Genomic DNA, 13,232 nt, shown 5'->3' on the forward strand with positions numbered 1-13,232 from the left:
ACACACATTTCTGTGCCTAGACAGACCAAACTCATCCAACCTAATTTATTTAGCACAGACTCACATTAAACAGACCAGTGCCATCTAGTGCACTGAAGTACTAAACTCAGCCGGTCCAGAGCACTGGGGTGTGTTTTTAGCTTAAAGAAAGTAGGTTCAACACTATGTAGTCCAATCCAGACAAAGATGTGACATTTGAACAATTAGAAGTGAAGGAAAGCCAACTTGACAGACTGACCTTCACTTTGGTTTATGGTTCTACGCTCGTCTGCTTTTGTTTTTTCCTCCTAGAATTCCTGCTTATTAGTGATGCATGAAATCCCCTGTCTACACCTATGCTGACCGTGATATTTTTCAGCCATTTGTCTATAAGCTGCCTGTGTTACGTTCCACGTTGATTGTGTGTGGCTAACCAAGAAGTGGACCTTCTGACAATTCCTGCCATGAGTTTGCTGCGTTCTTGTGTTCTTTGGCTGTGCCTTATGCTTTTATGATTTTCTGAATTTTTCAACCTGTGCTTTGTTTTTCAACTGCTCTCTTTGGATTCTCTATCTATCTATCTATCTATCTATCTATCTATCTATCTATCTATCTATCTATCTATCTATCTATCTATCTATCTATCTATCTATCTATCTATCTATCTATCTATCTATCTATCTCTCCGTCTGTCTGTCTGTCTGATTTCCTTAGTCTTATGTAGACTAGTGTGTGGCACAGGCTGAACTTCTGATCACTATGTCACTACTACGCCTTAGATTTGTACCTAATTCTTTAAATTGTCCTGCAGAGCTCGTGGTCTGATCCTACCTCTTATAATTGTTCACTTAGAACTGGACAAATGTGCCAATGACAACTGTATCCTTCCATCCCTGCTCTGGCCAGGAGCCTATCTGGGAGTGGGGTCCGAGGTGTAGAGTCCGTCAACATCGTTGGTGCAGTGGAAGGATTTTCAGGATCGGATGACAATATCTCCTATCCGTCCGTCGGCTTCAAAGGTGTGTCGGGCAATGTTCCAAGGCTTTATACTCTTTCTTCACATGCAGGGCCTACCTTTGGTGAACATGCACTTCCAAACAAGTCAACGGAGCTCACACATGGATAAAGTTCAATGCTGGCTTAAACAGATAGCAATAGTAAACAGCATCTGCACACTGTCCAGTTGTCCCAGTCTGTCTTATGTCACTTTGCTTGCATTCCAGTTCTTATATGGTGAACCCCTCTGCTTAATCTGGTTCTGTGTCAGCTGTGCATGTGAACAGAAAGAAGCAGATTTATAAGATAGATTTGCACAGAGCGCAGTGACATATTAAACTTATACTTATTATACACCTAGACTGTCTTGTTTTTTATTTCCATCTCACAGGTCTGACATGGTGATGTCTGACACCCCAAACTAGACAACAACTATTACACACGTCTCTGGTTCAAAAATACTTTTATTTTCACACAATCACCCTCCAACACACAAGTTTACTCCTCTATACAAATACATCTTCTTCTTCCTTTTCTTCATTCCTGGTATGTGTTGTCCTACTCTATTCTGAACCGCAGGCTGAGCAGGAGATGCCCTTTTTAAAGCAGACTTTTATAAAAACTTTTTGGTTCAAATGGAGTCCTCTCAAGACAGTAGAGGTGAAGATCCTTTGCAAGGATACCTTTATGAATGCGTATCCCATAAAGTCCTGTAGTCTGGCTTAGTCCGTTGGCATATTGTCTGGGTGGCAGTCTGGCGTAGTGGGGTGGGGTGGCATATTGTCTGGGTGGCAGTCTCCAAATGACCTTCCTTTTGTCAGTCATGCCAGCCAATTCAAACTGTTCTTCACAACATCAAAATAGCAACAAATGTGCCTCATGATTGGTTATTCTTATCAGGTGACTCAATTCTAAATCTTTATCCTATTTATCCAGATGTCTGTGGTAAGAGAAGTGGAAGAAAATGAGAAGAGCTTCACTGCTCTGATACAGTGCATTGAGGAAGCCCACAGGAAACTGGCTGAGAGGATCAGAGAACAGGAAAAGAGAGAAATGGAGAAGGCTGAAGGAGTCATGGATCAACTGGAGAAGGAGATTGAGGAGCTGAAGAGGAGAGAAGCTGAGCTGAAGGATCTTTCAGAGACCAAGGACCATCTCATCTCCACTTCCTGCAGGTGAGAGCGACACTTCACAGGGAGTCTGATCAGACTGGGATGTGTGAAACCTGAGAACATTTAGAGAGAAATTTAAAAGATCTGGGGAGTTTGTACAACATGACGAGAGCAGGCCATTCAGCCCAGCACAGATTGTCTTTTCATATTTCCTTAACATTTTAAATATTCTGTTAACAAATATCTCAAAGGTGGTAAAGTCTTGTATATGACAGACAGATAAATCTACAGCTGTCTGTGTGAAAAAGTGAATTTTTATGAAATGTTAAAGGTGACATCTAATGAAAGATGGTGCCAACTCTTTTCCAAGGCCACCTTCTAATGTCTCCATCCTTAAACTGATGAGATTCAAATCCTGCAGACATTAAAGTGAATCTCTTCTAGAGTTATAATCCACACATGGTGTGCATTACATAATTTAGTATCCACTTAGTTTTCTCTACTTTGAGTTTAATGATGGTGATGAAGATTCAAAGGCTTCCAAAATTTCCTCACAACTCACACTTCTGAGCTGCAGACCTTCAATTGTATAATCACATTGAAGAGCTTTCTGCATGTTTACATTTAATTTGAAAAAGTCTGTTAAAATCATAAAAAAGCCCAATGCCTGGTAATGTGTGCCAAGTCACTTCTGGGCCCACCTGCCCCCTTAGTCCCTTTTTCTTGAGTCTCCTCTCATGGAGTCCTTTGTGAAAAGCTCATTGATAGTTAAGGTTGATAATCTTTGATGCTCCACTACACTCCACGAAATATTCTGTCATAATTAACCAACAAGTCAATGACCGGCGTTCTCACCATCTAAACCCACGCTGACTGCCCACCACACTGATCTTTAATTCAGAAGACACTCATCTTATCAGCATTACTTACTTCTTAATGTCTCCTTTCTGAAACCTCGTCCCCTCTTCTCTCCTGATGCAGACATTCTCATCTCGCTGTGTCCTTCCTGCTGATGGAGACTCGTTGAGCTTCACTGTCACCGCTGATTTGTCATCTGTGGACCTGAGAAAGGAGCTGTCAGGTCTGACAAAGAGTTTGGAGAAGATCAGTCAGGGGGACATCATGACAAGGACACCATCAGGTACAGCGTCCATTAGGAGGACCAGAGTGACAATAAGAGGATACTGAAGAAGGCCTGCTCTTTAACATTTATCTGCCATGCTTTGCTGTTAAATATTTTTTTTATTATACAGGGTATAGTGCCTTTCATAGTCGTAGTCATAGTCATTCGTAGCTATGTGATAACAAACCCTGGGCAGGGTGCCAACCCACCGCAGGACACACACAAACACACCCACGGGCCTCTAAATAATCAGTTTTTCTTAATCAGATGTTTCGAAATTTTAACTTGAAATGTTATATTCCTTAAACTTTTTTAAAAAGTAATTTTTTCACTAGATAGATCCCTTAAGATGTCTCCAACTGTACCTGCTTGTCAATATTTATAAAATACAGTATATTTATGACATTGTACTTAAGCACATAAACAAGCCATGGAGTTGAAAGGTGAGGAGTATATCAACGTAATGGGATGAAGCCATTTGTAAAGCTTTGAGTGTTCCCAGCAGCACCGGGAATCACCGGGATGCTTTTTAGAGATGGCCAGTCTGAGTAACTGGGAAGGAAGGGCCTTAGCCAGGGAGGTGATCAAACACCTAATGGTCACTACAACATAACTTCAGAAGTTCTCTGCTGAGATGAGAGAAACTGTAGGAGGGATGGTCATCTCAGCAGTGCTCCACAAATCAAGCATTTATGGTGGAGTGGCCAGGGAGAAGATACTCTCAAGTAAAAGACAAATGACAGCCTGAGAGCATCAAGGGAAAGATATAAAGATCTGATGAGACAAACATTGAACTTTTTGGACAGAAGACCAAGCAGGATGTCTGGAGAGGATCAGGCACTGTTCACCACCTGCCTAATGCCATCTCTACAGTGAAGATGGTGGTGACAGCATCAGGCTATGGGGACAGAGTGACAGGTCAGAATTGAGGGGAGGAGAAGTGCAGTCAAATACTGAGAGGACCATAAAGAAAACCTGTAACCTCATACTGGGCAATGGATCAACGACCTGAAGACTGCAACCAAGACAACTCTGGAGTGGCTTTGTGACAAGTCTGAATGTCCTTGAGTGACCAGACTGAGACCCCACAGAACGTTTCTGGAGAGACCTGAAAATGGCATTTCAGAGACGCTTCACTTGAAATCTAACGGAGTCTGAGAAGATCTGCCAGGAAGAATAGAAGAAGAATGGAAGAATGGGATCAACTGGCCAAATCCAGGAGTGTAAAGCTTGAAGAGACACTTAGTCATGGAGACCACCAAAGGGGCATCTACAAAGACCTCAGTTAAGTGTCTGAATATTTCCAGGAAGGAGAAGTTTCAGTTTTGATTTGTAATAAATGTGCAGACCTTTCTGAAGACCTGCGCTCACTTTGTCATTATGGATTACTGAGTGTAGACTGATGAGTACTAAAGGCACATTAATCCATTTAAAATTAAATCAACAACGCAGTAAAGTGTGCAGAAAGTGAGGGGGTCTCAATACTGTCTGACTTCCTGTATATTTATTATTAATATTAATATTCTAATTGACATTTGGCCTAATTTGCCAGCCCTTGTATATTTTATAAATGTTTTATTTGAACTCCTTTGCATTTGTAATTCGTGTTTAAGAACTAAACTAAGATCCCACAATGCCATCTTCACAGTTTCCATTCTTCTTCTCTTTTCTTTTTATTTTCAGCTCATGAAGCTCCAGTTTTCGCCCTCCAGCCTCCTGAACCTCAGAGCAGAGACGACTTTTTAAAATGTGAGTTTGTGCTTTGACTGAATGGATAATCACAATTATAATCATTTAAGTTTTAATAGAGCAGGACAGGCTTAGGATATGAAAGTCTGAGTATTGTGTGACTGAGTGGCTGAGAGTGATGGGGGTCCTGTGACTGGTGCATTATGGGATAGAGAGACTCAGGCTGGGAATCACCAAAGCCATCTGTTGAACCCGAGTCTTGATGTTTCCAAAAATGTTGAAAAAGGAAAAGAAAAGAAAATACACATCATGGGGCGCACTTACTTTTTCACACGACTGCATATATAGACACAGCCAAAAGTGTTGCTTTTAAAAAAAATCACAAATTTAAGTAAATTAAGTTAAAGCTGACAAAAGTATTTGGCATTTGCCATTCTTTTCTCCATAGAGCAGTAACTTTGTTATTTATTCACGACTGAACACATTGTGACCTGTGGTGGGCTGGCGCCCTGCCCGGGGTTTGTTTCCTGCCTTGCGCCCTGTGTTGGCTGGGATTGGCATCATTTAGTTAGGATATAGTGGGTTGGATAATGGATGGATGGATGAACACATTGTATGATTAAACTAAAAGAAGATGGCATGGGCGGGCGGCACGGTGGCGCAGTGGTAGCGCTACTGCCTTGCAGTTAGGAGACCCGGGTTCGCTTCCCGGGTCCTCCCTGCGTGGAGTTTGCATGTTCTCCCCGTGTCCGCATGGGTTTCCTCCGGGCGCTCCGGTTTCCTCCCACAGTCCACAGACATGGGACAGGTGGATTGGCGATTCTAGATTGGCCATAGTGTGTGCTTGGTGTGTGGGTGTGTTTGTGTGTGTCCTGCGGTGGGTTGGCGCCCTGCCCAGGATTGGTTCCTGCCTTGTGCCCTGTGTTGGCTGGGATTGGCTCCAGCAGACCCCCGTGACCCTGTATTCAGATTCAGCGGGTTAGAAAATGGATGGATGGATGGATGGAAGATGGCATGGGAAATTGTGTGGAAGCCATTAGATGTTAAAAGACATCACTGAATAAGAGCCAGTCCACAATGAGAATTGCATGGGTCTTCAGCTTTGGTGAGTTGTTGTGTGCATCACACTGAACATGGATAAGAGGAAAGGAAGAAGGTCAGCCCTGCATGGTCAAGGTAAAGGCTACAAGGCCATCTCCACAGAGTTTCATGTTCCTGTAGCCTCAGTAACTAACATCAAGAAGTTGAAGGTCCATTGGACTGTAGCCCGACACACTGAATGCTGCTGCAGATGGAAAATGGACACCCAATTGAACAGAAGGACAGCTTCAGTAGTGGAGAAAGAACCAAGGCAAACAACAGGACAGATTAAGGCTGAACTCCAAGATCAAAGTACAACAGCTTCAAGTAGCACCATCAATCACTTACTGAATGAAAGTGGGCTCCGTGGTAGAAGACCCCTCTTCTGAAAGACAGACTAAAAATAAAATAAATAACTGACTGGAATTTTCAAAAACGCATGTTGACAAGCCACAATGCTGGATAAGTTCCTTTGGACTGATAAAACTAAACGAGAGCTTTACAGTAAGTCACAGCAGCTCTGTATCCACAGAAAACAAAACGAGTGTTCAAAGCAAAAACACCAAAAATGAAGAGGCTCATTAATGTTAGGGGGCTGCTCTGCTGAATCTGTGCAGGGCACAATAAAATGAGAATATCATCAAGACATTCTGGAGCAAACATCACAAAGATCTGTCTGAAGTGCAGATCATGGATCCTCCAGAACACACAAGTAAGACCACCCAAATATGGTGGAAATCACATTGGAATGTTCTGAAGTGGTCCACCATGCACCCTAAAATGAATCCAAGTCAACATCCATGGGAAGAGCTGGAAGTTACTGTTTAGAGAAGCAGTCCATCATAGCTCAAGAAGAGTGGGCCGAGTGGGCAGTGAGAGGAGTAGAAGTTACATCCACAGCTGCAGGAAGTGCTTGATGGCAGGTCTCACCTGAAAACAGTCAGTCAGAGAACATTAGGTGAGGGTCCCAAACAGTCTACAAACAGTAGAGAGACAGACGTGACAAGTGACATATAAAGATATAAATATGATTCATTCAGGTCAGCAGACCATCATGACCGTGGTGTGTTTACATTGAAGTGACTTTTAACACAACAATTTTGCCCAGAGGGGACTGGGCGGTCTCATGGTCTGGAATCCCTACAGATTTTATTTTTTTTCTCCAGCTTTAAAGTTTTTTTTTTTTCTGTCCACCCTGGCCATCGGACCTTACTCTTATTCTATGTTAATTAATGTTGACTTATGTTTATTTTTTATTGTGTCTTCTATTTTTCTATTCATTTTGTAAAGCTACATTTTTGTATGAATATGTGCTATATAAATAAATGTTGATTGATTGATTGACAACAATGTCAAACCGGTTTAATCCAGTTCAGGCTGTGTTGTGTTAAGTAAGGTGCTCACAACCACACAAGGCCAATTCAGAGTCGCCAATTCACCCAACATGCATGTCTGTGGATTGTGTAAAGAAAACCAGGAGTGACATGAGGAGAACACGCTGACCTGACAAAGACAACCACTGGGTGCCAAATTCAAAGTCGTGAAGCTCAATCTGTGAGGCCGCAGCACCGACCCCTTGGCCATCATGCTCTCCTGAATTGAATTTTCACAGTTAATGTTCGCTTGTTTATATCTATTATAATTTGAAGCCGTATCTTTGATTATAAAATTAATTTCTACTCAATGAATCATCTCCTTTAATGACTGGGTAGCATCGGCTCACTCCATGATGATTTTCTTCATGAACTTCACATCTCTCATGACTCAATGGCTGTCTTGTTTGCTGGCCACTAAATCATTGAGCTGTCAGTTTGTGATGAAGTGTGACAGTGTACATAATGATGGCGTTGATCAGGGCAGACACAGTTGTTTGCTCGCTGCTGATGTGTTGTTTTTCTCTGTTAACTTTGCCTTTTGTAACAATATGAGGATTACAAACACACAAGATCACCTCCTGTCTACTGGGATTGGACTTCATTTCTCCTCCACTGACTAAGGACACTTTCATATGGATTTAGCACTTATGAACCTCCGACTGCAGACTTGGACCCCTAGCCAGGTAACTCTGACCTGAAGAGGAGAAAGGGGAAGCGCTCAGGGTCTCTCGTGGGGTTCAGAAGATGCACTTGTCGAGTGCCCCTTCCATTACTAGTTTTATCAATGTAAGACCACTGAGGCCTATCACAGATGAACTTCATCTTCTTCTCGGCCCCAGTAAGGATTATTCTCTCTGGTCAGCATATTGCTGTGTGGACAACTGGCTTACTGCATCAGTTCCTGACTCCACATTAGAACTGCTGGGGTTTCTGCTTTACAGAGCAGTTAGAGATGCTGATCATCACAACAAGTCAAAGGTGCTGGAGTCTGCTGCTACATTAGTATGTTTGTGTGGATTCTCACCTCTCAGACGGTCTCTGTATCAGCAGAGGTGCCCCTCAAAGCTGTGGACAGCCCTACTTCTTTACTCCTTGTACCCCAATGACTGCCGGTCCACTGATCCTTCAGTTAAATCATTAAGTTCACTGATGACACCACCATTATTGGTCTAATAACTGCAATAAAACACCTTCTAGAAAAGAGGGGTCTCATCTTGTGTCCTGGTGAGCTTCAACACCCTGCTGCTCAAGACCCCCGAGACAGTGGAAATGGCCATTGACTTTCACAAACAGCTGTCACAACCTCTAACACTAGAAATGAAGGTTTCAGAAGTCAATATGGTGGACTCCTTCAAAGTTCAGAGCACAACAATCACAAACACTCTCAGCTGGGACATGAACACCACCACATCACTAAGAAGGCACAGCGGCGATTGGACTTCTTACACCAGATAAAGAAATTAAATATTTCACAGCCAATCCTTGTTCAGTTTCATAAAGCTGTAATTGAAAGTGTAATCACATTCTCCATTGGTGTCTGGTTTGGCTCACCAACGACACACTCCAAAAATAAATGAGAGCGTGTGGTGAGGTCTGCTGTGCTCTTCATCTGTGCAGACCTGTAGACATCTCGTGTCACTAACCGTGTCATAAGGACCACCACGGACTTCTCTGAGCAGCTCATCACTTCTTCACACAAACTCCCAAACGCTTCAGTCAATTCAAACTCAAACTAACAGACACCTCCAGAGTTTCTTAGTCATAGCGACAGCCTCTCCCAGCAGTGACTTAGACATCTTCTGTGTGTATTCATGTGTTCTGTCAGAGACTGTGTGAAGGTGTGTGTGTGTGTATACAGTGTGAGGACATGTGTGTGTGACACACTCACACTCTCACTGGCACATCACTATCAGTACATCTCCTTTATAATTGGATTATTCTACGACTTGGTTTGAAGTTTGTCTTTTTAACTTCAGCTGTTTCTGTTATTTGTCTGTGATGTTGTGTTCCGTTATAAGGAGCTCCAAATCTACCAAGTCAGATTCCTGCACATGAAATACTGGAGAATAAAAGGGATTTGGATTTATTGTGATTCCAGAATTTTATTTTAAATCATCACAGATTCTGTCCAATCAGACGAGCTCTTTACTATTAGTGTCTTGTCAGCGCAGCTCCTGATTGGTTCTTGTTGATTGTCTGTGTTGTGCTCCACCCCCAGTCCCGTTACACACTCCCAGATTTCCTCACTCGTTTTCTTTTCTCTACTTTCAGACTTCTGTCCCCTCACACTGTATATCAACACGGCACACAGAGACCTCCGTCTGTCTGAAGAGAAAAAGAAGGTGACATTTGAGGGGACAAAGACTGAATAACCTTATCATCCTGATAGATTTGACTGCTGGTACCAAGTTCTGTGCAGTGAGGCTCTGACTGGGACTCGCTGTTACTGGGAGGTGGAGTTCATTGGACGCTTCATGAGGATTGGAGTCGCATATAAAGGACTGAGCAGGAAAGGACAGGGCTGGGAGTGCGGCCTTGGAGACAACGACAACTCCTGGTGTTTGCTGTGGTCTCATTCCCAGTACTCTGTGCTTCACAATAACCAGCAGACTGTAATCGGTGCTCCCTTCCGCCCCAGAATAGGTGTGTATCTGGACTGGCCTGCTGGCTTACTGTCATTTTATAGCATCTCACACACAATGACCCTCCTGCACAGGTTCAACACCTCCTTCACTGAGCCCATCTATCCAGGGTTTGGATTTGGTCTTAACTCCAGTGTAACAATCAGCCATCTGACACCATGTGACCACTGACTAGTTCCCTCCACCGGTCACTTGATGTCCCCACATGTGCAGGTCCCCTTTGTAGTTTGGGGTGAAATTAAATGTACAGGACCGTTGGGGGGGCAGCACTTCTGTGATTGAATTTGTGGATGAGAATGCAGGGCCAGTGCGGCTGTCTCCATTATTATTGGGTCTGAGTAGCCAATCAGGTGTGAGTGTCATAGTGAGGGGCGGTGACACCTCAGACCTACAAATACCTCTCTGACCAGCAGGGTTCACTGTTGATTCACAGCCACATGTCCTTCAGGCTGACACCCCAACAACTACTGAGGCCCCCAAGTGTCATTGAATGTCACCTTTTAAGTAGGACAGGCAGGTGGTCCTGCTGGATCAGCACAACTGAAAGGCGCTATACAGACTCAGTATGTTGAGCTCTGGAATAGTGACTATATGTAGGAGCAGAGAGTGGCAGATGGGACTGGAGTGTTTGTGGGTTTGATCAAATGGATATTTAGTGCAGGTTTCTTAATATTATCATTACCTTTAAGGACAGAGCAGCATTATTCAGCTCTGTAAGATTATCTTTGAGGAAAGAACATTTATAGGAATTAATCTTTTTAATAATTGTTATGTATTAACAATTAACAATGCATTTTTATTACTATTTAATTTAATATTGTTTTTTGTACCAGTATACTGCTGCTGGATTATGTGAATTTTCCCTTGGGATTAATAATCTATCTATCTATCTATCTATCTATCTATCTATCTATCTATCTATCTATCTATCTATCTATCTATCTATCTATCTATCTATCTATCTATCTAATAATTGATTACATTTTATAAAATAAACTCCCAGTGGTGTTTGGTGATTAAACAATAAGGATGACTGACATTTGTCAAATCTGCTCATCTGTGACCTTCTGACTTGTCACCACCTCTGGTCACATCTCCTGTGTTGTCTGATCTGAAGATATAACACTCCGTATTGATGATACATTTCTTAATAGCTCTGGAAAAGTCAGAATATGCTTTTTAATTCTCAAGACAATGGGGTGAGTAACAAATAAGACGTTGATTTGGATTGAATATTTGATTTGTAAGTCTAGCAGTGAAATCGATCATTTAGACCTGAACAGTGCTCTCCATTCCACATCTGATAAATGGCCGATAGCCGGGGATGCTGAGCCTTTGTATGTCTGAATATATTCGTGGAGACCAAAGGTGATATTTAGGTGTGAGATATATCAGAGACATCACCCGTTGTTTGTGCCTATGATAAGTAAGTCTCTCGGAGTGCTGGGGAGAGCGGACTGTGCTTGTGTTATTCAGACGGCACTTGTGTAAATTAAAGTTCTGCGAATAACGTGCTGTGTGTATGTCTTTCATACAGTATTTGTGTGGTGAGGGTCTGTGTGTCTGCGTATGTCTCTGCCTGTGTGTGTTTATCTTAAAGTACGATAGGAGACCAACCCGGTCATGAACTTGACGAGCACACTGACCCTTAAAGAAAAGAGGTAAAGGGTAAGGAGAGGGAAATCCCCCGATAATACAGCCTTACAGCCCTACAGCTGCGCTTCAAACGTCTGCACTTTGAAAGATCGACACGGCGTCGACAAGTCAGTATTGAGCATCCCACCACTACTTGTGACACCCTGGAATTGGGATACGGTCAATAAAAAGTGAAAGACTCCAAGGTCTGTAAACATCGTTGGAAGAAATGACTTTCACCACGGACAATGTAGACATATTAAACTAGAAGACAAAAGTACAGTTTGTGTGTATAAAATCTGTGGAGGTGAAGTGAGTTTGAAAGAATTCATCCCAAGTGTCTGGAAACTTCTGACGTCAACTGTTTACAACCCAAAATTAGAAGAAGATGGGATGGGATGGAAAAGGCAAAAATAAAACAGAAAAGCAGAGATTCTTAAATGTACTTTGACTTTGTTTTCATTGCAGACAGTATGAGGCCAAGATATTTCATGTTCTGTCTGCTCAACTTCATTTCATTTGTTATTATACAGCCATTCCTGCATTTCAGGCCTGCAACAGATTCCAAAATCAGTTGGGACGGTTTGGGGGGCAAATTAGGGCCAGTAATGAGGTGAAATAATTTAATAATGATGGGATTTCAAACAGGGAATTGTAATCGTGATTTGTACCCACGAAAGGCTGAGTCTCTGAGGAGCAAAGATGGGCAGAGGATCTCCAGTTTGTCAACACACGAGTGAGAAAACGATTGAGATGTTTAAAAACAATGTTCATCAAAGAAAGAGTGGAAGGGATTTGCAAATCTCTCCCTCTGTGGTGTGTAATATCATTAAAATGTTCATCAATCGGAGGAATTTCAGGGCGTAAAGCACAAGGGCAGACCACTCGGGATATCCGACCCCTCAGACCATATGGACTGCATCAAGGGGCGTCACTCATCAGTAGCTGACAGAACCTCATGGGATGACGAGGGATTACTTTGGCAAACCTTCATCAAGCACTACAATACGGAGTTCATCCACAAATACCACTTCAATCTTCACCATACAATAAAGAAGCCTCATGTTCACCGTGTCCAGAAGTGACATCAACTTCTGTGGGCTCGGAGGGGTCTGAGATGGATCATCACACAGTGGAAGTATGTATTGTGGTCAGACAAATCAGGACTCCAGATCTTTATTAGAAGAAATGAATGTTGTGTACTCCGGACCATCCAGACTGTATTCAGCAGCAAGTCCAAAAGCCTGCAGGGCCTGTCATGGTATGGCGTTGTGTCTGTGCCCATTTATACTTCTGTGATGGCAGCGTTAATGCAGAAAAGTACATTGACATTTTACAACAACAACAACAACAACAACATTTATTTATATAGCACATTTTCATACAAACAGTAGATCAAAGTGCCTTACATATTAAAGAATAGAAAGATGAAAGACACAATTATAAAACAAAATAAATCAACACTAATTAACATCGAATAAGAGTAAGGTTCAATGGCCAGGGGGGACAGAAAAAACAAAAAAAACTCCAGACGGCTGGAGAAAAAATAAAATCTGTAGGGATTCCAGACAATGAGACCGCCCAGTCCCCTCTGGGCATT

This window comes from Polypterus senegalus, chromosome 4 (genome assembly GCF_016835505.1).
Source record: "Polypterus senegalus isolate Bchr_013 chromosome 4, ASM1683550v1, whole genome shotgun sequence".
Classification (NCBI taxonomy): Eukaryota; Metazoa; Chordata; class Cladistia; order Polypteriformes; family Polypteridae; genus Polypterus; species Polypterus senegalus.